A 25,579-nucleotide genomic window follows, 5' to 3' on the forward strand; every position below is an offset into this window, starting at 1 on the left:
ATTCCTTTGCTGTAAAACAAATTAGGCATCCCAGTGCGTGGGATGGCTTCTGATGGCTCCATTGTTTTTTCCTGAGCAAGCCAGACAAGGTAAAAAGATCACAACTCAGGTCTTTTGATGGGTTTGTCGCTGCCTTGTACTGATTGACAGTTTCTTCCCCAAAACTGTGCCTAACAACCCCAGTACCACCAGCCCCTTTGGGTTTTGTCTTTCTTGGAGCCCCCTCCAGGCTACCCTGGCTGGAGGTCTCTGACTTAGATAAATCTTGCTTTACTCTCTGCCTTGTCTGCTTGGCAGTTCTTCTTCCATGTGAGACATCGACCTGAGGTAATCTTTTCTGTGCCTCCCACTGAGGTGGTCTGCAAAGCCAAGGAGATCAAGGTCTTGGTGAGTATCAGTGCTGGCTGCCTGTCTCTGGGCTCCAGGGAACGAAGCAGAGGGCTTCTGGCCCTGTCCCCGCTGTCGTCTACGTACTGTTACAGGCAGACTGTGTCCCTCTCACAGGGACACCGTCCCAGGTCTATACAAAAGCACCGTCTAGGCCAACAGTGGCCCGGGGTGTGCTCTCAGCTCAGACCTGACTTGCATCTCGGCTCCACTCATCAACAGGAGAACTAGGCTAAAAAACCCGATCCCAGGTTAGCCCAGGCAGCCGAGTGTTGTAGGGACTGACTGACCCAGTAATAGATTGAAGGGAGCTGGGACAGACCAGCCATGGGGTGTGCACCGACCCTGCACTGGGGAGGAGTCCTGAGACCCAGAGCGAAGAAGGAAGCTTCCTATAAGAAGGGAACGTTTGGGCAGCTTGGAGGTGAGCTCCCGGAGCAGGAAGGTCGGGCAGTTGGGACAGAAGCTGCAGCAAGGTGTTTCTGCCTGCGGGGTGACAGGTGGGGAAAGTATTCTAAGATTTACAAACACAATAGGGAGGCCGAAGGGGAGCTTGTTCTACAACAGTCGTTCGTTCATTGGAGGGCGCTTCCAGAGCCGGCCCATCTGGGCTTCCTGACCTTATCAGGGAGTTGTGTGACAGCGCTGAAGCCCTGTGACAGGGGAGCACGTCAGGTGGAACAGCAGGTGCTGAGTGTCCTGGGGCAGAAGGGGAGGTCGGAGTGGAGGAGTGAGGCTCGAGGTCGCGCTGGCTTACCGTCACGTCAGTCGGTAAGCTCAGCAAACAGAATCTGGGTTCTCTCTTCACTTCCCCTTTGGGATAAATCTAGCACTACCAAAGCCCTCCTAGGAATGTTGGTCCATGGCTCAGCTCGTTAATGAGTTTGGGCCAGTTCCAGCTCCCTAAAACATTGCGAAATCCTTTCCATCCTGGTGAAATGCAGGACTCACATGAGCTCCGAGCCTGGCTTCTTTTAAATGGCACACATCTAATAAGACAAAATAAAGGCTCAGAACCATCTAGAAGAAGCAGCAGAGATAATTATGCCAGAAATCTGGGCTCCTTAGTGACTGCAATGAATATTTGAGTTTTGAGATGTCTGGCAGTCAGAGAAAAAAAAAAGGGAGGGGATAGAATGGATTGTACAGATCTCATTGTCTGATTGACGACGGATGCCTCTGTGTGAGGGAATTCTGTGTTCCTGGAGCCAAATACAGAAGACGTATTAGGTGAGACAAGGACCGTGAGGGACATGGCCTTTGCTCCTCTTTTTCTTTCTTTCTTCTTCTTTTTTTTTTAAATCTATTTATTTGAAAGGAAGGGAGGGAAGCAATTGGTGGGGGGGAGGTCTTCCATTTGCTGGTTTACTCCCCAGGAAGCTACAACAGCCAGGGCTGGGCTGGGCCAAGGCCAGGAGCCAGGAACTCAACCTGGTTGCTCATGTGGTAGCAGCGACCCCAGTCCTTGAGCTCCCTGGGTTCATTAGCAGGAAGTTGGATCAGAAGCCCAGAGTGGCAGGGGTCCAATCCAGGTATTCCATATGGGGTGCAGGTGTCTCAAGCAGCCGCTTAAGCTGCTGCTCCACAACCCTGACCTTTACTCCATGTGTTTGGTTTTGAAAACTGCCCTTCGATGTTCACAAGCTTAATCTGAGTGAGGAAGAAGAGAGACACCTGCCTACCAGGAGGACTAGCAGGCCAGCGTCTCCCAGGTAGAGCAAGTACGTGCCTCTTGGATGGGCGAGATTTCAGGCACACAAATGAAAGGGTTCTGCCTTCTCCAGGCTGGCTTCTCAGAGCTATAAGGTCCCCACCCAGAGTGGTGGGGGCTGGGAACTCAGTGAAAGCAGAATAATAATGCGAGTGTGCATCTCCCCTCTGCTCCTCTCCCATGGCCCTGGCAGCTCATGTGCAAGCAGGCTGCCCACCCACCCACCCAGGGTCCACCTGCCCTGACTGTCTTAGGCTGAGATGATTTTGCGATTCCTTTAAAAGCTAATTCACTCTTTGTAAGGATAAATCAACATTACATGCAAATGCTTCATTATTTTTAAAAACTTAATTTGCTTTTAATTAATGCTTGACATGGTATTTGGTGGTAGCAGACCTAAGGATGCAGGGACCAAGAGGTGGAGCCACTGAAATGGGAGAACCTGTAAGCAAAAGAAAGGAAATTTTATAAAGGATTTATTTATTTATTTGAAAGTCAGAGTTACACAGAGAGAGAGAGGCAGAGAGAGAGAGAGGGGGGGGGGGTCTTCCATCCCATGGTCCACTCCCAAATTTGCCGCAATGGCCGGAGCTGCGCCGATCCAGAGCCAGGAGCCAGGAGCTTCCTCCGGGTCTCCCATGCGGGTGCAGGGGCCCAAGGACTTGGGCCATCTTCTACTGCTTTCCCAGGCCATAGCAGAGAGCTGGATCAGAAGTGGAGCAGCCAGGTCTTGAACCGGTGCCCACATGGGATGCTGGCACTGCAGACCAGGGTGTTAACCCGCTGTGCCACAGCACCGGCCCCGAAAAGAAAATTTTTAGATCAAATTTGCCACCCAAGCCAAGAGGTGCTTTCATGGAAAAAATAACGATGGCAGTGACAACAATGCCGGTGACAGTGGCAAAGAGGACAACAGTGATGATGATGGTGACCGTGACAGTGGTAACAGTTACGCTCACAGGCCTCCACTGCTCCTGTGATGGAGGTGACAGCAGGGACAGGAACACCAGGCTGAGGCTCCTCTCTTCTGGGTCCTGAACCTCCTCCAACAGGACCGTGGGCTCTGTCAGAGAGGCCTCATCATCTCTGTGAAACAGTCTTGCAGAAAGGGGTATAAAAGAAAGGAGCTCTTAAGCCAAGTGCAACAAGCAAACCAACAAACCCTAAACTATATAAGTGGCTTACATTTAAATATTTGCCTCTCAAAATGCCTTTGTTTGCTCTGCAGGCATCCCTTGGGGTTAGGCAGGACAGAGGTAATGTCTATATTTTATAGATGTGGAAACTGAGGCAGGGAGAAATGAGGTGAGCTGCCCCGAAGATGTGGTGCCCCCACCGTCTGGATCCGGGTTGCTGGCACTCTCTTTGCTTGCTGGGTGCAAGATTCAGAGGACCCTGGGCTTCTGAGTCCACAGTAGACTCCAGGAAACAAGCAAACCGTGCTTACCACGCCAGGGAACAGAACCGGGGATGCCCCGCCTCGTGGAGAGCCCCTCTTCTCAGCGGGGTGCCTGGGGTGGGCGTAGGCAAGGGTTCTCCTTCCACCAGGAAAGGAGCCCCTCAGAGCCACGAGGCTTTGCAGAAAGGGCTGCAGTCCTAAGGGAGCTCTGGAGGGGGCACCCGGCCGGCAGGCAGAGCCCCCTGTCTTCAGTCCTGCAGGTGAACTTGGCTCATTAGCCCTGTGCTACTGCTTTGAAGTGGCAGGTTCCCATAGGAACGGGTCTGTAACCCATCTTCACGTGTGTTGTCTCCATCCCTACTGCCCAGTGATAAGCTGACTTGGACCGAGAGAGCGCTCTTGTCACCTTATGAGCAGCTGGGGTGAGATCCACCTGGGGAAACTGGCTCAGGGAGGCGGGTCGAGATGACGGTGAGCCCCGTGCGCAGCCACCGAGTGCGTTCCCTCGATTCTGCACTCCTGAGCGAGTCACTTATCCTTGGGTTTTCTCCTGTGGGTCAGGGACTCAGATCCTCACAATTCCTGGCCCCATTCCAGCGGGGCCCGTGCACCAGCCTGAATCTGACCTCCAGAGGAAACAGAGCGAGAGGGTTGGTCTGAGCAGGGGGAATGGGGGTATGGAGTAGACCAGCTGTCCCTCCCTCCTTGCTGCCTGGAATCCAGCTCTTTCCCATCTCAGATCTGGGGGAGCTTTAGCAGCATCTTCCACTGGTTGCAGCAGCTGGTGCAGAAGCTGCCTCCAGCAAAAACGTAAATCAATATGCCCCGTGCGACCAAGACATCAAGCCAAAGAGGAGGTGTGTGTGTGTGTGTGTGTGCACATGTGCATGCATGTGTGTTTGTGTGGGTCCTCAACCCATTATCCCAGCTCCTCATGTCCCACCAAGGAAGAATGGAGGCAGTTTGACACAGAAGGGAAAAATGGGAGAGGGGGAAGGTTGGCCAGCCAAGGGGAAGATGGCCAGTTCCAAGTGGAGGTTTTCCTCTCTGCCAAGCAAGTGTGGCTGGTATAGATCCTTCTGGAATCATGCTGGCCCGGATACGGACCCAGCTGCAGTCTACAGACATGCGTCACGGCTGGAGGGGCCCTCACTTGAGGGACTAATCTAACCCGCTTCACAGAGGAGGACTGGGTGGGGCCCAGAGCAAGATGATGATTGAGGCAGCTCCTGGTGAGTGACGTCATAGGAAGCCTCAGTGCAGAGGCCGATTCTGACAATGGTTGTGCCCACTGACCTTGTCCCTGGACTGCAGGGTAATGATGAACTTGTCCAGTTCTAGCTGACCATCCCAGTCATCTCCAGTACTTCATTGTAACAAAAGCCTAATGATCACTCACTTTTCTAGGGCGACTTCCTGGCTCATTGCTTTCCAATGGTTATTTCACTTAATATCATGACACTTCTTTAAGATACATCCCACAACTATGCCCAATTAGTGGATGAGAAAACTGAGGCCTTTTTTTTTTGACAGGTAGAGTGGACAGTGTGAGAGAGAGAGACAGAGAGAAAGGTCTTCCTTTGCCGTTGGTTCACCCTCCAATGGCCGCCACGGCCAGCGCCCTGCAGCCGGTGCACTACGCTGATCCAAAACCAGGAGCCAGGTGCTTCTCCTGGTCTCCCATGGGGTGCAGGGCCCAAGCACTTGGGCCATCCTCCACTGCACTCCCGGGCCACAGCAGAGAGCTGGACAGGAAGAGGGGCAACCGGGACAGAATCCGGCACCTCGACTGGGACTAGAACCCGGTGTTCCAGCGCCGCAGGCGGAGTATTAGCCTAGTGAGCTGCGGCGTGGCCAAAACTGAGGCCTTGATTAGGATGCTTGTCCCGGTTTACTGCTTCCCTTCAGATCTGAATGTTCTTTGATGCCTAAAATCTCTGATGAGCTAGGATGAAGTCAGGTGGCCTGACATTCTGACACTGTTAAAATCCAAACAGAATGTGGAAGCACCAGGAGTGGAGGCGTTGAACTCCAGGCTATGGGTTCTAGCCACCGTCCTATTCCACTCTGCCCCTCTACATACTAGATGTCCTTGAAATTTATTACAGTGAACTTGACCCGTTTCGACACAGCACGAAGCCTGCCTAACTGTCTAGGTGGTACTTCTCATGAATCGGGGGTCTGGTAGCCCAAGAATTCCTCTGGCAAACATGGTTTAAGGGTGAGGATCGAGGCGAGCAGGCGCCCTATCATTGCTGGGTGCTGAAGTAGTGAAAAACAGAGTGGAGGGGAAAGGTGACAGGAAATGCATTGCGCTTTGCTAATGGTAAATGGTCTTTTGAGTCAGTAGTTGTGATGGCAAGATGAAAAACACCAAAATTACACTCCTCCTGAAGTACCTGCTTGCGTTCATGCCAAGAGCATTGAAACAAACAAACAAAAAAAGCTGATTTCTTGCGTTCTAAGAAGTGCTTTTGTTGCTGTTTTCTCCAAATTTATGGAACTAGCATTCATTAAGCCCCGGTTGTTATGCGATGCATAAACTATCTGAAGAGCTACCGCCAAGTCAAGTGGCCTGGGGTGCTTCCTCACTGCTGAGCCGGGAATCGTGCACACCTCTGTCTCCCCCCAATCCCGGGAGGCTTTGCTGCCTCCAGTCTGGCCTGCAGAAGGTCTCTGTGTGGCTGGGTGAACTTGGCCTCGGCAGGGAGGCCACAAGAACAGTGATGTCCACTCGGTCCTTCTGTGCACAGGACCAGAGCCTGGGCTGGAGGGATAGGGCACGGCGTGACCCTGCCACGTCCCAGCCTAGCTCGTCCTCTCCCACCCCACACCATGCTGCTTCTTGGCTGTGCCCCCAGGCTCCTCCACTGTCTCCACACACTGGGAACACTTGCAGTTGCTCTTTTCTAGGCCTGGGCGGCTCTTGCCCTGGATGGCGCCATGGCTCCCTTGTCTTCCTCTTTGGGTCTCCATGAACACCACACCTCCCATCTCCCTGTTGACACTTGACCCCTGACACCCCATGTCCTCACCTCCTCTGTCCAGCTTGCTCTTCTCCGCCCCTGCACCAGGGTATGCGTCCTTACTGACTTGGATTTCATTTCCCTCACCTGCACATCAGCTCCCCATGGGGAGGGATTTCGCCCACTTTGCTCATGACTGCATTTCATCAAGGGAATGAATGAAAGCATCGCTTGGAGGTCAGAGGAGAGACCGCACCCTGTGGTGTAGACAGGAGGGGAGTAGCCTTTGGCACAAAGGGTGGAGACAGGGGCTCCCTCTGCCTGACGCTCACTCTCCATGGGGGAGCTGGCAGGAGAGAGCGGGAGACTGAGCCTGCAGGACCACGGGCGTGGAGGGCCGACGTCAGGTTCCTGTGGCCTTGGACAGCTCACTTAGCCTCCACGGGCTTCGTGTTGCTCACCTGCAACACAGACCCCGCCATGGACATCACGTGTGCTCCGTCTGCTTCCCAGCCTGCAGGCTCATGCTGTCGGCCCTTCCCTTCCCTGCTCTTGGCCCACCGCGGCCCCTCCTGGCCCCTGCAGCATTCCAAGCTCACGTGCGGGTGTGCTGTTGCCCATCCACAGTGGTTCCCAGAGCATCCATGCGTCTGCTAGGGCTCAGCAAGGGTCACCCCCTAAGAGGTCTTCTCCACCCTCTCCACATGAGCGCTGCCTGCCCCCAACACACACACACACACACACACACACACACGCAGTCACCTCCTGTCGCCAGACCCACCCTGACGTCTCTGGTTTCCTTCTCCGTGGCTCGTCTCCCCCTCCACGCTCTGTGGAAGTGAGGGCGTCATCTGCCACGCTCTCCACTGTGGCCTCCTTGCTTTGGACAGCACCTGTTGAGTCACGTGCCCTCGGTCGGCATCTGCTACTTGGATGCACAGATGACAGGGCCGTGGATGTGAATGTATCTGGGGACGTACACGGAGCGCCACAGACATGCGTCTGTGATTCCTGGGGCCCTGCCTCCTCCTCTGAGGACCACACTCATGGTGGCTCTGACCTCTGCTCTCAGCTCAGAGCACAGAGCGTGGCAGGCTTCCAGGGGCAGGTCAGAGGTCGCCAGCTGAAGGGTGTGCCTTTACCAGACTGGCAGGGAAAGCAGCACACACACGTGCACGTGTGTGTGTGTCTGTGCATGGGTGTCTGTGTATGTGTGTGCCTGTGTGTGCATGTGTGTGTGAATGTGTCTGTATGTGTGTGCATGTGTGTGTGGGTGCCTGTGTGTATGGGGTATCTGTGGGGGGGTATCTGTGTGTGTGTCTGTGCACATGTGTATGTTTGCATGTGTGTCTCTGTGTGCCTGTGTGTGTGGAGGGGTATCTGTGTGTGTGCATGTGTGTCTGAGTGTGTAGATGTCTGTGTGTGTGTGTGAGTGTGGGTGCCTGTGAGAGTCTGTGGGTCTGTGTATGTGTATACATGTGTGTGTGTGTGTGTGTGTGTGTATGTGTGCCGGTGGGTGTCTGTGTTTATATCTGTGTGGGTGTCTGTGTGTGTGTCTATGTGTGTGTGTCTGTGTTTATGTATGTATGTGCCTGTGTCTGTGGGTGTCTGTGTATGCGCATGTGTATCTGTGGGGGGGGTTGGGTGTGTGAGTGTGGGTGTCTGTGTGTGAGTGTGTGTCTCTGTGTTTGTGTGTGTGTGGGTGTCTGTGTGGGTATCTGTGTGTCTGTGTGTGTTGCGGGGGTGCTATCCTTTGAGGAGGTGGGAGGGCAGACAAGGGGGTGGGACATAGACGTCTACAGTGAGTACAGTCAGTTAAAGCCCAGACAGGGTGGCCTCGGGCCCACAAGCCCCAGAGTCCCGGCTGGGCTGTCCCCGGTGGTCCTGCGAAAGCCAGGCTTGGCGGAGCAAACCTTGCCCTCCTGGGTGAGGGCACCCCATTCTCAGGGGGTTTCACCTCAGCATGGTTGAGCCCTGGCTGCTGCGTGCCGTGGTGTGACTGTCCTCTGCAGAACGCAGGCTCGGGGTAGGAGGTGATGGCTCCACCAGGGCGCCGTGTTGTGCGTGGATTGAGGCTACCGTGGAGGGCGCGGCTTCCCGAGGGAAGGATGTGCCTGTCCGATTTTTCTCACGCGCACTTCCTCTCTGGGTGCCGCCCTCCCCTCGCCAGGTGCCAGCGCCCTGTGCCGGGACCTCCCAGCCCCCAGAGTGAGAAGCAACTCTGTGTCCTCCACGCGGTCCCCAGGCTGGGCGTTCGGTTCTGGCAGCAGAAACGGACTAAAGCAGGCAGGTTCCCCCCTCTTTACTGAGTCTCCCTCCTGAGCCCGGGGCTCCTAGATGCTGGCTCTTTGGGAAATGCCCCTCCAAGGCCCCAGACAGCAATCAAGGCTGTTTAGGGTCCTGGATGGGGCTGACAGCGCCAAGGATGAAGCACACTGCCGCTGGTTTCTAGGGAGCGAGGAGGAGTCCACCCTCGTCGCTTGTCCTCACTGCCCTGGCTTATGTGGTGAACAGGCTGGTTGAGCTCTGACGGTGGACGGGGTGGATGGGACGGCACGGAGAGGACTCAAGGCTGCGGCCCCTTCCACTGAGCTCCTGGAGCAGGTGCCTTCTCCTGGGCCTCCTGGCCCCCATGGATGGCACTCCTTTCCCAAGTTGTTCTGGGAGTCTCCGAGCCTGCTTGTGGGTTTTGGAGTCTTTCCAGAACCTTCTCATACAGTCACAGGGGAAAGAAATGAGTGGAGATAGTGACCTTCACATTTCTTCTTTTTTTGTTTTTAATAAAGAATGATTTTATTTATTTAGTTTTTAATAAAGAATAATAGTTTTTAATAATAAATTATTAGTTTTTAATAAAGAATAATAATTTTTAATAATTCATTTTTAATAATAAATTATTAGTTTTTAATAAAGAATCATTTATTTGAAAGGCAGAATGACACACACAGAGAAGAAGAGCTAGATGATTGATAGAGCAATAGATCGATGGGTGGATGGATGGATGGATGATAGATCTTCCACCCACTGATTGACTCTCCAGATGGCCACAACAGCCAGGACTGGGCCAGGCTGAAGTCAGGACCATCCAGGTCTCCTATGTGAGTGGAACAGGCCCAAGTCCTTGGGCCTTCTTCTTCTTCTTCTTCTTCTTCTTCTTCTTCTTTTTTTTTTTTTTTTGACAGGCAGAGTGGACAGTGAGAGAGAGAGAGACAGAGAGAAAGGTCTTCCTTTGCCGTTGGTTCACCCTCCAATGGCCAATGGCCGCCGCGGCCGGCGCGCTGCGGCCGGTGCACTGCGCTGATCCGATGGCAGGAGCCAGGAGCCAGGTGCTTTTCCTGGTCTCCCATGGGGTGCAGGGCCCAAGCACCTGGGCCATCCTCCACTGCACTCCCTGGCCACAGCAGAGGGCTGGCCTGGAAGAGGGGCAACCGGGACAGAATCCGGAGCCCCAACCGGGACTAGAACCCGGTGTGCCGGCACCGCTAGGTGGAGGATTAGCCTAGTGAGCCGCGGCGCCGGCCCGGGCCTTCTTCTACTGCCTTCTCAGGACACATCAGCAGGGAGCTGAGTTGCAAGTGGAGCAGCCAGGACTCGAACCGGCTCTCCAATGTGGGATGCTGGCCTCACAGGTGGCGGCTCAAGCCATTGTTCCACAATGCCGGACCTCAACCTTCAATTTCGTGAGGTTTTGAAAACCGAGGCCCCCAGTACAAACATGGCAAGATGTCCATTACAGTGCTATGTTTTCTCGAACCCCAGCTAACCAGTACCCAGGCTCTTCCACATCCCCCCAGCTGTCGCTCCCCCTCTTCGTGGAGGAACGACACAGGACCCTGCGCTGTTCTTTTGTCTGCTCGGCCCTTCCCGGGTTTGCTGCTGGTTCTTCCCGGGTTGGCTACCGTCCCTTCCACCTCCGTGGAAGGGCGGTTCCCCCTGCCACTTTCCCCACTTCCGCGGGGGAGCCGCACACCGCTGGCCAGCTCTCTCGGGAGCTGCTCAGACGTTATTCGGATGTTCCTCTTAGATGTTCCTGGTGCATGTTGTCTCTCTCCTCCTTTATAGTCCTCTTCCACCAATCCCAACTCTGCTACCCACACGCCTGCCGAGTACACTGCTCTCCTCCAATCAGGAGCAGGATCAGCTCCTGCAGGTTACTGGTCGAACTGGAGGCAGCTGTGTAAAAGTTGTTTACTCCTCTCCCAGCGCCATATTGTGGGAGAGCAGATGCATAGAATAAGTCTTAATTCCAGTAACTTAGTCTAGTCCGAGTTGCTCCCCACACCCAGCCATGTGAGACAATGATGTAGGTTGTCTCACGTCCCCAGATGATAACCAGACCACAGAGCCCATGGGATGGTGACTGGAACAGGACTCCCTGGCAAAACCCTTTGGATTTTCTTGGATTTCCCTTGAATGACAGCTGTCGTGGTGGATGTGGGGAGAGTGGAAAGATGGCTAAAGCAGATGTGGCTTGAGCAACCGGAGCTTTGTCCCCACCCCTCCTTCTGGGTGAAGAACCATGGGTTCAGACAAGGCTGGTGCTTTGGTTGTATTTCTTTCTTTCTTTTTTTTTTACAGGCAGAGTGGGCAGTGAGACAGAGAGAGAGAGAAAGGTCTTCCTTTGCCGTTGGTTCACCCTCCAATGGCTGCCGCGGGCAGCGCGCTGCGGCCAGCGCACCGCGCTGATCCGATGGCAGGAGCCAAGAGCCAGGTGCTTCTCCTGGTCTCCCATGGGGAGCAGAGCCCAAGCACCTGGGCCATCCTCCACTGCACTCCCGGGCCACAGCAGAGAGCTGGACTGGAAGAGGGGCAACTGGGATAGAATCCAGTGCCCTGACCGGGACTAGAACCCAGTGTGCCAGCGCCGCAAGGCGGAGGATTAGCCTAGTGAGCCGCGGCGCCGGCCTGGTTGTATTTCCTTCTCATCTCCCTACCCCCTTCCCTTACTGAGAACTCATATGTGGCAGGTGTGCACTCTGTAACTGACCTCTGACCCTCACGATGACCTTGAGACGTTGATGCTGTCCTCCCTGCCTTACAGAGGAGGATCAGTGATGGGGAGGCCAGCACGTCTCCAGCGTCCCCAAGCAGTAAGTGGCTGGAGCTGGGCTGTGCCCGGGGAGTCTCTGATGTGGCGATCGAAGTTCCTCCTGCTCCCCCAGCGCCCCCTGGTCCTTGCTCCTGCCCTTCTGCCTCTCACCCCACAGCCCGTGTCTGGGGGTCGATGGGCACCTTCGGCATTAGGGGTCACCTGGAAGGTGGGAAAGTGGCTGACTCTCCAGGACATTTCCCTCCGTGAGGGGTCCCACAGCTGCTCTGATGTCTTCACAGAAGCCCTTGACTGACAGAAAGGGGCTGGTGAAGTGGCAGGGAGCGCCTAGCCCTGACACCTGTCGGCTGCCTCTGTGCGCATGCGTGCCACTCGGGGGAAGGGGGCTTGGGGAGAATGGCCAGCTAGGACTTTGTGGCAGACAGCATGAGCTCGGGAGGCGTGGCCACGCGTCTGCTGTCATGATCATGACCATCATCTTCGTCACTATCTTCAAAACCTGGAATTAGGCATCTGGGTCGACATCAGGCAGTTTCACAAGGGCATGTCAGCCATGTCCTCCCTCAGCCCGCCCTTTCCAATTCCACACACGTTCAAGGCTACTTTGTTTCTGCAGGGAGCGGCTCTGTTCTGTTTGGCTTTTAGGGCCCCTGTGCACGGCTGGAAACGCTGTGCCCTCCCTCTCACAGCCGTTGGGCTGCTGCCCTCCTGTGTCTGCCCAGTGCCCCTGCCTCTGCTGAGGCTGGGGCTGGCCTCCCTGGGGAGGAATTCGACAGTGGGGCCATAAGGAGTTTGTGCTGTTATTTCTCTCTTGGCCACTCTTGCGGGGGTCAGGATGAAGCTGTCACTGCTCCGTGCCTGGAATGGTCCCCAGAAAAAAAAAAAGTGCCCTAACCTTCCCTCGAGCGGCAACATTTGGGGCTTAATTGTGTTTTGTTAATCAGGAACACAATTAATTTGTCCACTGCCTGTTTGGTGGGGCGCTGCTTCGTTCCTGTTTTAATATAGGAGGAGGTGCCACTAAGATGACCCACGTGATGGCCTCAGATTAAATTTCTGTCTCTCCCCAAGGCAGAGAATGGCTCCTCTCTCTGTCCTTGGCATGGAAGACGTCAGGGCAAGGCAGTGAGTTTTCTGCAGAAGGCTGGCTTCTTAAACATTATGTCTGGTTCCCAGCAACAGGGGGCTCCTCTCCCCAAGCTCTCAGGCTCAGAAATAGGGGTGAAGCAGAGGCATAGGAGTGACTAGCCATGGACCTGTTTCAGAGCAGAGAGCTGGAGGCTCTCTTTCGGTTCCACCTCCGGCTCGTCCCATCCTCCCCTGCGCCTATCAGAAACGGCACCTGCCTGTGCAGGAACTCCTGGGTTCCATATCTGAAAGGACTGGGCGCTGGGGAAATGGGGTTGCAGTGCTGTGTCCTGTGCTGAGGACTCAGAGGGCCTCGCTTGAGACGCCACAGCAGAGTGTAGTCTCTAAACCGCGGCTACAGCTGCACGCATGGCAGTGAGCTTTGGGAGGGCGGGTACCACGTGCCCTTAAATCACAGCGTAGGCCTGGAACAGTATGGGGTAGACCCCAAGGGTCTGAAGCTGGCCCTGTACACAGTAACCAGGGGCCAGGCTTGGGGAGCTGTCTTTGCCTTGTTGCTTCCTGTGACTTGAAACTTTCCAGCACGTGGGAGGGTGTTCAGTTGTGCATTGACAGAAGGCGGTAGGGCCACGATGAATGCAGGGAGTGATCCGCCCCTTGAGCTTGGGTGTGTCTGTCGGCCTGAAGTTGAGCCCCCGAGAGACCCCTCTGTGCTCTGCCCTGGAGGGTGATCCTCATGGGAAGCAGAGGGCAGAGGGCGACACTTCCTGTGGCACTGCCCACTGCCCGGCGCTGTGCTAGGTGTACTAGGAGAGATACCATTCCTTTCTTCCCCCCGAGTGTTACGTGAGGCGGCTCACAGTTCTGCAGTTGAAGAACTAATGCTTTAGGAAGTTCAGGAACTGATGTTCTGGTGCAGCGGGTTAAGCCACACCTGCAATGCCTGTGTCCCTCATGGCTGTGGTTCAAGTCCCAGCTGCAGCACTTCCGATCTAGCTTCCTGCTGATGTGCCTGGGAAAGCAGCAGAAGATGGCCCAGGTGCTTGGGCCCCTGCGCCCATGTGAGAGACCTGGAAGAAGCTCCTGGCTCCTGGCTTCTGGCTGACCCAGTCCTGTCTGATGCAGCTTTCTGGGGGAATGAACCAGCGGATGGAAGATCTCTCTCTCTCTCTCTCTAATTGTGTCTTTCAAATAAAATAACTATTTAAAAAAGACAAGGTTCCATTGCTTCCCCGGGACCCAGAGCTGGGGGAGCTCCTGCCTAGGCTGCCCTGACCTCCACTACACAGAGCTTCTCATGTTAGGAAGTGGTGCATGCAGTATGCTTGGCCCTCTGGGTTGGGTGGGGCTGAGACTCAAGTACACAAGGCCCACTTCTTCTTTCCCTTGGCTTGGCCTCCTGGTTTCGTCCCTTTCTAGCTATGGGCCTTGAACCCTATCCTGTCTGTGCCTCAGTTTCCATATCCACAATGGCAATAATAGTAGTGCCAGTATCAGAGAGTGGTTGTGAGCAGTGAGTGGGGGAGGGGCTTGCACCTGTGCCTGGCCCACTGCGTGACCCACGGAAGCTAAAGCCACCATTAGGACAAGCACCTGCTTATGTCACGGAGGGTTGTCTGTGGTATGCACCCCCATGAGCCTCTTCTGCATCTCTTGCCTGAACCTCATGTGCCTAGGCTGTGCCCCAGGCCTCCTTGCTCAGGGTTTCGGGGTGTGGCCCACATTTGAAACGCCATGTTCCTCTAAGGAGCAACCCAGGCCAGTCCCTTGAAAACTGTACAGCTCCCCTAGAAAGTGCCACGTAAGCTGGAAAGGGCTGTCCTGATACAAGCGCTGCTCTCCACTCCCACGGCCTGCTGATCCCAGCCGTCAGTGGCACTGTCGCGGTTCCTGTTTGGCCTTGTCACAGCATCGCACACATTCGACTACCTAAACAGATGGTGACAAGCCTTGTGCAGATCTTGAAAAAATAGGACAGGCTCCCATCTGCCGCAGTGACTCAGGGGCCGCCTGTCTTTCCCACAGGCGGGGGCAGTGGCTGAATGTCCTCCGAGGACCCCACTGCTCCCAGGGAGCCCTCACTGTGTCTCTTGCCAGGGCAGCAGCCAGGGCAAAGGGCACAGCTCACCGAAGCCGCCAGTGTGAGTGACGAGGGCAAGACCGGATGTAGTGCACGGCTCCTCCACTTCTGAGAGCGGTCCCAGGGGGACCTGAGGCTGGACGGGGTGGGAGGGGGGTTGGAGCAGGGGATCTCCCCCATTCCTTCCTTGGGTAGCTATCCAGGGTCCTGGGGATGACAATAGCACTAAGCTCTGCAGGAGGAAGGGTCACTGAGGTCACTTTAGTCATGGGCACTGACGTGGCCTTGGGTTTCCCTCTTTGCCCCCCCTGCAGCAAGAGTCAAGACAAGTGGGACCCACCTGGCTGAGCCCTGAGGGTGGCTGTGCCTTTGCCCATCCTTTCTCCAAGCATCCGCCTAGAGGCAGGAGGAGGCCTGCGGGCTGGGGCGATGCTGACTGTGCCCCCACCATGCTCCTCTTCTCCTGGGGACAGTAGGGAGTTGTGCAGAGGTGAGCCCCGCCCCTCTGAGGGTCGGAAGAGCTGCTCCTGACTTGCAACATCTCCCGCTTCTTCTTGGGGACCCAGCACCTCGGATCCTTGCTCTTGGCTTACAGCAAACCCGTGAGATTTTACGCCCCTCAGCTTGTCCCTCTGCAGGACTCTCCTCCAGCCCGCGCCTGGGGCTCCAGCCCGTCTCCCCGTTTTTATCAAGGTGTGCGACAGCCTCCAGTTGCTCGGGACTTTCATTCCTGTTTGCCCATACCTCAGCACCTTCTGATCTGGACAGAGACCCGTCCACTGCCCTGTGCGTGTGTGCTGCGTGGGAAGTGGCTGAGCCCACCCTGGCTGTGCTTTGGGCGGTGAACCTCGGCCAGGGAGGCCCCTGTGTCTGGGTCTTTGAGAAAGCTCAGAACCAGGGGGCTTTCCTTGCAGCTTCCTGGGAGGCCTGGGTGCTCCTTTTTGCGCGGGGCAGCTGGCCACTGTGCGCCGCTCAGTCTGCAGCCACACCGCTGCCATCTCACCAGCATGGTGGAAAATCGAGGGCCAGTGAGAGCCTGGGGTCCTGGGCTGAGTTGTTGTGGGGTGGGTATTATTGATCTCTGGGGCGTGCAACTGAATGGTTCTGGATTGAAATCTAAAAAGAGTATTAAAGGGAGAAATGAAGTTCACTGGCAGTGACTTAAACTTCTAGACCAACAGAAGCCAACCCTTTGGACCTCAGAGTGGACAGGACACGTTCGTGTTGCCTAGTCCTCCATACCATGTAATTCCCCTCTGTTTTTCTCATACACACTCATAGACTCAAGCACATGTGTGTTACACACACACACACACATACACACACACACATTTAGACACATAAATGCAGGCGCTCTGTCCTTAGAGATGTGCCCCAGTCTATCACCAGTGGATTTTCTTTTTTTTTTTAATTAATTAATTATTTTGACAGGCAGAGTGGACAGTGAGAGAGAGAGACAGAGAGAAAGGTCTTCCTTTGCCGTTGGTTCACCCTCCAATGGCCGCCACGGCTGGCGCGCTGCGGCAGGCGCACCGTGCTGATCCTATGGCAGGAGCCAGGTGCTTCTCCTGGTCTCCCATGGGGTGCAGGGCCCAAGCACTTGGGTCATCCTCCACTGCACTCCCTGACCACAGCAGAGAGCTGGCCTGGAAGAGGGGCAACCGGGACAGAATCTGGCGCCCCGACCGGGACTAGAACCTGGTGTGCCGGCGCCTCAAGGCGGAGGATTAGCCTAGTGAGCCGCGGCGCCGGCCCCACCAGTGGATTTTCACAAGTCCCCGGAGCCCAAGTCCCCTTTCTCATCACCTGTGTGGCAAGAGCAGGGCACACGACGGGGCTGGGTTGGCCGCATTTCCTCATTCCCAGGCCTGCTGACGCGGCTTCTGCTGCTGTCCTTGATGAGGGCCTTCTCTGCACGTGAACCCTCAAGGGCAGGAACGGAGTCTCTAGCACCTGGCACAGTACCTGGTATGCAGTCCGTGCTCAGTACTTGTTTGTACACCTGAAACTTGAACTCTAAGTCCTAAATGGCCACGTGGAGCAGAGCTGCACCTTCGGCATAAAAGTCCCCCTGTTCGAGCGCACCGATGAACAATGGACTTCTTACTCTTTAGGCGGCTGCTTTGGTCTGTTCGCTGCTGCGGCTTTGTGTCCCCTCACTAGTGTGCTCCGTGCGACCCTGGGCCTGTGTGTCACTGCCTGCTGCATCATGGATTCTGCAGGGACGGGGTTCCGGCTCCCAAAGCCCCAAGAGACTCAAGGCCACAGCCTCCTCCCAGGTTCAGGGCTGCCTGAGGTCCCTGTTGCTCTCTGCGGGAGTGCTTTCCTGGGTCCCTTCTCCTGTCCTGCCTCTTTGCTCCTTTGAGAAATTCACAAATGCAGGGTGATGTGTGCCCCAGTGGGCTTAGAAGGATGGACTTATTAAGGACAGAATCTTCAGGACTTAAAAATAAACTCTTTAGCGGAGAGAGAAGGAAACACCGTGCTGCAGAGAATGAGCGCCCCAGGGAGCAGCCAGAGGACAGCCATGCTAATCTCAGGGCCTGTCACTCAGCAGCCAGGGCGGGTGTGGGGCGGGTACTGCTCCCTCCCCCCAGTCTGTCTCAGCGACCGTGTTTGGCAGCATCCCTGGGCCCGGGGTCACCTCCTGTCCTAAGCCTGGTGCCCCACATGCCGGACAGCCCATGGTAAGGGTGGACAACTCCCTGGGCCCTGGGTGCTTGGAGATTCCGGCTGAGAAGGCGGAGGCAGCCTGGCTGGGGTTTCTCATGGCTGCTGCCTGGCCTGCTCTCAGCCCCCCTCAGAGGGCACGGCCCCCCACGCCCACTGGCGCTGCCCTCCTCGATTATACCAAGTGCAAGAGGCAAGTGCATTCCCGGGAAAATGGGAGAGTGCTTTTAAGGATGAAAATAGCTTTTCAATATTATAAAAGAAATGCATGATTTTAGTGGAATGGGAAAATTCAAACACTTATAAAGAAGAAAATTAAGTGCTGCCATTCTATCCCCCAGAGACAACCACTCTCAGTACTGTTGATAGGAGGCTTTTTCTTCCTCCTCTCTCTCACTGCTTCTCCTTTGTGATTGAACTTGTCATTCTATTTGTCTATTTTTAAACAATATGGGGCGCTATTCTGCTCAATTAGTATACTTCTACATCAGGAAATGGAGCATCATTTTAAGTGTTTTTAATTTGGGAGACAGAGAGAGAGATAGGCAGATAGAATGGCACACAGATAGATACATAGGTATGTAGACACACACACACACACACACGACACACACAGACACATACGTACACACATACAGAGTTCCGATCAGTGTCCACAACAGCTCCTTGCTGGGGCTGAAGCCAGGATCTGAGAACTCAGTGCAGCTCTCCCATGTGGGTAACAAGAACCCAGTTACTTGAGCCATCGCCACCCCCACACTGGCCACCTCAGTGACTCAGGCAGGGAGGTGGGGGCCTCCTGTGGGGGGGGTCCCCATTCCTGGGTTGAGAGGGTCCAGCTGGCTCTGCAGAGCCTGGCTGGCAGAAAGGCCTCCTATGCTGTCATTCACCAAATATCACGATGTCTGCTTCATAGTGGGCACGGTCCCCAACACCAGGGCCAGCCCCAGATGGCCTTTCTCTCCCTCTGTGTCACTCCATACCCACTAATCCTGCATCTGACGATTCTATCACCTTCATCAAAGGGCTCCTCTGCTCCCCAAACTCAGGCCCTCGTTCCAGGAGTGCCCAGCTACACAACACAGCAGAGTTCTCCCTCCAGGGGCTGTGCAAGTCCTGGACTGCCTTGTCCTCGGAAGCCTGAACCAGGTGGCAGCTGCCTAACAAGTCGCCCACCACGTCAGAACTTTGTACAGCAGATGGCTTCTAACCACATTCCCCTCCTGCGTGGTGGGCTCTGCTTTGCCTGAACATTCTGACAGATAGATAAAATGCCCACTGCCTGGCTCCTCCACACCGTTTTACTATTCTTGCTGCTCTGATGTCCTGTATTCCCATTGGATTCGGGTTATTCCCAGAAGGAGCCAAGCTCTGGAGCGTCCCTGAGAGTTTTCTCATTTGGGGAATACCCTCGCTCCTCAGCCCTGCCCCGCCCCCACCTGGCTGGCAAACTCCTCCCATTTTCATACCCAGCTCTTGTGCTACCCTGGTGACTCTTCCTGGACTCTCCACCCTAGAGCTGGGGCCTTCGTTTTCCCATAGTGCTGTGCAGCTGCCATCAGCATTTTATGAAACCCATCACTCAACGTTTTTCCTCTCTCCTCCAGGACAGCAAGCGTCTTGGCAGCTTTTCAGCCCAGGGCCCCGTGGAGTGATGGATGGGGAGGCAGATTTCACGACTAAGTTCCTGGAGAGTTGGAGGCTGGCTCGGAGGGAGATTCTGGAATATGAGGCAGGGAGCAAAGAGATAAAAATGGGCACTTTTCCAGTTCTGGAAAAACTGGAGGTTTGGAAAGCCATCCCCTGCTGAGAGCCTGGCCTGGGGTCCTGGTCCCAGTTACTGCAAGGGGAATTTGGGTTAGTCCTTCACCGCTCTCTCTTGAGAGCAAAAGGTTTTTTCAGGTCCTTGTTCTTTTCCAATTTTTATTTGGAAAGAATTTCAAACTTACAGATTTTTGAAAAAAAAAAAAAAAACACAAAGGATGCCTGTTTATTACTTCTTTAGCCGACTCACTGTTAGCATTGGGCCTCATTCTCTGTATCATTCTCTCTGAAACAGTGTATACACATCACTGGTCCCTGAATCGTTGGAGAGTAATTTCCATACCTAATGTCCCTTCGCCCTGTCATAATTCGGCACGTACTTACTAAGAGCAAGGTCATTCGCTCCCACAACCTCATTATAAGGACTGAAATCGAGACACCGAATAGGATGGCGTGCTGGTATTTAATCCGTAGTCCATAACCCGACATTCCCAATGGTCCCAACGATGTCCAGACTTTTTCTTTCTCTGGTCTTAATCCCACTTGGCCGCGGGGCTTGTGTTTCTTTGGTCTCTGTTAAGTTAGAGTGGCTCACCAGCCTTTTCTTGTTTTCCATGATCCCGACACTCTTGAAGAGCTCAGCCCTGTTATTTCGCCTAGTGTCCCTGGATTTGGACTTGTCTGAGGTGCCCTCAGATCAGGAATGCCTCAGAAGTGCTGGCGGGCTCTGCACCCATGGGTGTGGGTGTGTCCTGTGTCCTGTTGTTGATGACGTTCGCTCTGACCCCTGGGTGAGATTGGTGTCAGCCATTCCTCTGTTGTTACGGACTTTTTTTCTCTTGTACCTGACAAGTGTCTGCTATGCCATGACTTTCACTTTCAGGTCTTCCCCTCAGGTGTCCACTCCCCCTTGGTGCCATCATCATCACCTTCTGTCCGCAGCACTTGTTCTTCCTGGTTACCCTGGCAAGACCCTGGCCTCTGGAGCCAGCACTGTGGCACAACAGGTTCAGTCACTGCCTGCAATGTCAGCATCATACATCAGACAGCTAGGTCGAGTCCTGCTCTCTGATCCTGCTCCCTGCTAATACACCTGGGGAAGCGGCACGTGACAACTCAAGTGCTTGGGACCCTGCAACCCACGTGGGAAACACAGATGGGGTTCTGGGCTCCTGGCATCAGTTTGATTCAGCCGTAACCATTGTGGCCATTTGGAGATTGAACCAGTAGATAGAAACTGTGTGTGTGTGTGTGTGTGTGTGTGTGTCTCCCTCTCTCTGTCACTCTGCCTTTCACATAAATAAAATAAACCTTGAAAAACCCCTGTCACCTCTGAGTGGTGTGGGGTAAAACGCAGGACTTGCACAGCCCATGGCTTGACTCTGGATGCCCAAGTGGTAAACTGGAGTCCAGTTGCTTCCATTGTACCTGGTTCTTGAACTTCTTGGTGGGCTAAGAGACCCCATACCTGGCTCCTATACCTCGTGGTTTATTGTTCAGCACTGTTTTCTTCCATCTCCTTCATTTCCATCTGTTGGGATGGATTCCTCATTGTGCCGTGCCTTCTCCTGATGGGAGTCGGGCAGGGGGCTTGCATCTCCTGTGGGCCCAGCGCTGCCCCAGGGCTCCCCTTTGGTGTCTTGGCTGATGCTCCTTGGTCGGCCTTTATATGCCCTCCCAGAGACCTGCATCTCAGAGACAGGGCTCCATCTGGGTTACTCAGCTGTGGATCCAGTTTTCCTTGGTGCTAACACAAGCTAGCCTTCACAGTCTCCCTTTACTCTCCTGCCTGGGTATGGGTTTTAGTCTGTTGAATCTTCTTTTTGTTTGTGCACTCATTCACATACTCTATCCATCAATCCAAACACCCACCCATGCTCCCACCCATGCAGTGACCACTAAACCATTCATCCATGTATATGTATATCCACTACCCATCCATCTAGTACCCATACATCGGTTCATCCATCCACCCATCCACCCATCCACCTGTCTGCCCACCCACCAGTTCATCCATCCACCCATCCACCTGTCTGCCCATCCATCTAGTACCCATCCGTCAGTTCATCCATCTAGTACCCATATATCAGTTCATCCATCCACCCATCCACCTGTCTACCCATCCATCAGTTCATCCATCCACCCACCCACCTGTCCACCCATCCATCAGTTCATCCATCCACCCACCCACCTGTCCACCCATCCATCAGTTCATCCATCCACCCATCCACCTGTCTACCCATCCATCAGTTCATCCATCCACCCACCCACCTGTCTACCCATCCATCAGTTCATCCATCCACCCACCCACCTGTCCACCCATCCATCAGTTCATCCATCCACCCATCCACCTGTCCATCCATCCATCAGTTCATCCATCCACCTATCTACCCATCCACCTGTCTGCCCACCCATCAGTTCATCCATCCACCCATCCACCTGTCTACCCATCCATCAGTTCATCCATCCACCTATCTACCCATCCACCTGTCTACCCATCCATCTAGTACCCATCCATCAGTTCATCCATCCAGTACCCATCTATCGGTTCATCCATCCACCCACCCATCTGTTTACCCATCAATCAGTTCATCCATCCACCTATCTACCCATCCACCTGTCTACCCATCCATCAGTTCATCCATCCACCCATCCACCTGTCCATCCATCCATCAGTTCATCCATCCACCCACCCACCTGTCTACCCATCCATCAGTTCATCCATCCACCTATCTACCCATCCACCTGTCTACCCATCCATCAGTTCATCCATCCACCCATCCACCTGTCCATCCATCCATCAGTTCATCCATCCACCCATCCACCTGTCTACCCATCCATCAGTTCATCCATCCACCCATCCACCTGTCTACCCATCCATCAGTTCATCCATCCACCCATCCACCTGTCTACCCATCCATCAGTTCATCCATCCACCCATCCACCTGTCTACCCACCCATCAGTTCATCCATCCACCCACCCACCTGTCCACCCATCCATCAGTTCATCCATCCACCTATCTACCCATCCACCTGTCTACCCATCCATCAGTTCATCCATCCACCCATCCACCTGTCCATCCATCCATCAGTTCATCCATCCACCTATCTACCCATCCATCAGTTCATCCATCCACTCATCCACCTGTCTACCCATCCATCAGTTCATCCATCCACTCATCCACCTATCTACCCATCCATCTAGTATCCTTTATATCAGAAGTGTATATGAGCACAAAGGGGACAGAAACAACTCAGACTCACAGTCACTCTGAGCTCACCGTCTCAAGGAGAAATAGCCCTTAGACCCAAGAAACACAGTCCACACCAGAGGCTTGTGGAAGTAGGAAGAAGGGAGCGTGCAGTCCCACCTCCATGGAAAAGGACTGCCCTGTGGAGGGTACGGTGGAGCTAGTTACTGGGGGTGGATGGAGTCTGTTGGGCAGAGAAGAGCAGCTACACCAAGGGGGTGGCTCGTGCATGCTTGAGAGGGCTGTCCCAGCAGCGACAAGGAAGACAAAGTCCTTATGAGCAGACCTGTTTGAAGTGAGGGCAGGTGGAGACCCTAGGCCAGCCCCTTAGAGGCCCTGCCTACCAAGCAGAGGTGGGTTGGTGTGGTCCTCAGGCCAGGTGGAACCCAGATTTAGTGGGGGCAGGGGAAGGGGCACCATGTAGTTTGGGTTTTGATCTGGCGCCCTGGCCAGTGAGAAGGGGCCTACAGGAGGGAGATGGGGATCATATGTGTTATGTGCATGTGGTAGGTTCAGGGCGAGAAATGATGAGGGTGCCCTTGGAGACAGCAGAGGCCAGGGATGGCACCACTGGGCTTGGGGACCGATTTGATGTGGGGAGATGGATGGGGGTGTCCAGGAGGTGTCTGAGATGACCATAATCAGGTCTTAGAGAGTGAGTGGATGGGAGGTTGTCTTCCAGAGGGGCAGATTTGGAGTGGGGAGAAATGAGTCCCATCATACTCTCTGCTGCCCAGGCGACCACGGTGCCCACCCCCTGTTCTGCTTCCCCGGGGTGCAGACCTCACGTCTGCCAAAGACCTAGATCTGGCTTCTCCACTTCCTGCTAATGCACCGTGGGAGGCAGCAGATGATGGCTCAAGTACTTGGTCCCCTGCAACCCATGACGGAGGAGACATGGATGGAGTTCTGGTCTCCTGGCTTCAGCCTGGCTCAATCCCAGCAGTCATGGGCATTTGAGGAGTAAACCAGCAGATGGAAAATAGCTCTCCCTCTCTCCCTCTCTCCCTCTGTCACCCCAGCATTCAGATAAATAACACCTTAAAAAATACACTTCACAAGCTGGATTGAATCTAGCTATGAGCTGAAGAGCAGAATGACACTTTGGGAACAGGCCCCTGAGATGAGTGGGGTGGATGTTTGTTTTAAGGGAAACAAGTCCCCACAAAGGGACTGCCTGGGTGGTAGATAGACTAACCCGCCGTCTTGTTTGAACTTTCTCTGCTTCTGCCATGAAAGTTCAGAGAGCCTGTGTGTCCCCTTCACCATCCTCTGGGCTCCTCGGCCACAGCTGTGCCTTTCAGTGACTCTTCCAGCCCTTTTGAGGCTGGGCTTTCTCAGCAGGGCTGCGTGAGTCAGGCGTGGACATGCAGAAGTGCGACTTGCAACCCAGGGCTTCTTTCTGTCCCTGCTGCTGTGGGCTGCTGCAGAAGGCAGCCCCCTCTGTCAGCTTCCCTGTTGCGGCTGCTCCATTGCATGAGTCAGAGTGATTTTGTTATTGTTTTTCTTGTGGTTTCTGAGAGCTGGAGAGGGGAAGGGTCTCACTCACTGCAAGACCCATGCCTGAAATTCTTCTAACATCCTTTCCTTCCTCTCACCAGCTCAGACCCTTTTGACCAGAGAAAGCAAAAGTACTCACTAGCCAGTAGAGCCCACCAAAATCTGCCTTAGCATAGAGAATGGGCGTAAGGGCCATGACAGCTGAGATGGGAAAAAAAAAAATCTAGGGCAGGAGGAGTGAGGCTGCCTTTAGGTAGGAGAAATTGGCAGTGGCTGACAAGGTGGAATCTTAGAAACACCCCTCTAGTGTACATCTTGTGCTGATAAACTCTGAGTTTTCACTGTGACATATTCATTCTTTGGGCAATGTGAATTTTCATCAAAGATAATTAAAATGTAGAAGCCCCTGTTTAGGGGTCGGCCTTTTCCTTGAGCACAAACTAGAGTACAGAAAGTGAGGCAGAGAGTATCGACCCAGGATGAACTCTCCCTCAGAGTGTCCAACACACGGACGCAGAAGGACACTGGGGAACCAAATGCAAACTTCTCTTACGTCCTCCTTTTACTTGAGACTGGTTTCACGTAGGTGGTCGGGTGATGCAAGCAAAGACTTGGGTCAGCTTAAAGCCTTGGCTTCCCTCATACCTTCTTGTCAAGGTCACGATTGGGCACAGGCCCAGGCCTTGCCCTCAGCAGCATGGAGATGTGGTGTCCCTTTTCTGTTAGGCCATTCACATTGCTTATGAGCAGTCTAGTTAGCCAGCTCTAAGAGCAGCCTCTGCCTGCTCTGGGCCCAATATTAAACCAGACAAAGTCCTATCTGCCCCACCTCCTACAGGCAAGGCCCTGCTTGTTATTTAGGATGCTTTCAGCTATATAATAGAAAACTTAAATAAATATATGTTAAGTGATAAAATTTTAAGTTATGAAATGAGAATGCTGGCAGTAGGCATGGTGGTTCCAGGCTAGCACATATCTATTCAGTTGTTTCTCCAAGGACTCAGTTTCTGCCCAGATTCACTGTCCCCAGTCTGCTGGTCTTGTTGTTCATGGTCACAAAGTGGCTGCTGTAGCTCCAGGCAGCCCATGCAGACACGGCACTTCCTAACTGCAGAAAAGTGTACTCCAGGAGCTTATTTTTATTAATTAGATTTTTTGTAGGAACTATCCCTCATTCCATTGGAAAAGATTAAGTCACATGACCCTTCTTAAACCAATAGAGAAAAGGAGGATGAGAGAATCATAGACCAATCAGGTTCTAAGACAAGCCCCACCTGGGAAGGGGGCTGGAGTTATGGCTACCTGTCTCAAGTAGGTGGCTTCTGAGAAAAGTGGGTTTGACTGGTCAGGAAGGAGAGGACAGTAGATTGCTCTGGGCAGCAAATAGGAAATGTTACTTCAGGCACAGCAATAAAGTTACAGAGGAAGACAGACACCAGGTCTGTTTAAACTCCCTGTGAAGTCAGATAAACCTGCAGTGGTTACAGCAACTGAAGAACACAGAATGACAGAAACTTTGGAGTCCCCAAGTGTCCACAGCATAAGCAGCTGAGTGGAGTGGGCTAAAGCAGTGATCAAGAGTTAGACAGGGAAGGACTCCTGGTAGAAACAGATTTTGGGTTGGGCTCTGGAGGTCAAGTTAACTACTCATGGGTTGACACAAAAGAGTCGATGTGCTCAGTGGGACGACAACAGGCTCCGAGGCAGGAACG

The sequence above is a fragment of the Oryctolagus cuniculus genome, chromosome 3, assembly GCF_964237555.1.
Source record: "Oryctolagus cuniculus chromosome 3, mOryCun1.1, whole genome shotgun sequence".
Classification (NCBI taxonomy): Eukaryota; Metazoa; Chordata; class Mammalia; order Lagomorpha; family Leporidae; genus Oryctolagus; species Oryctolagus cuniculus.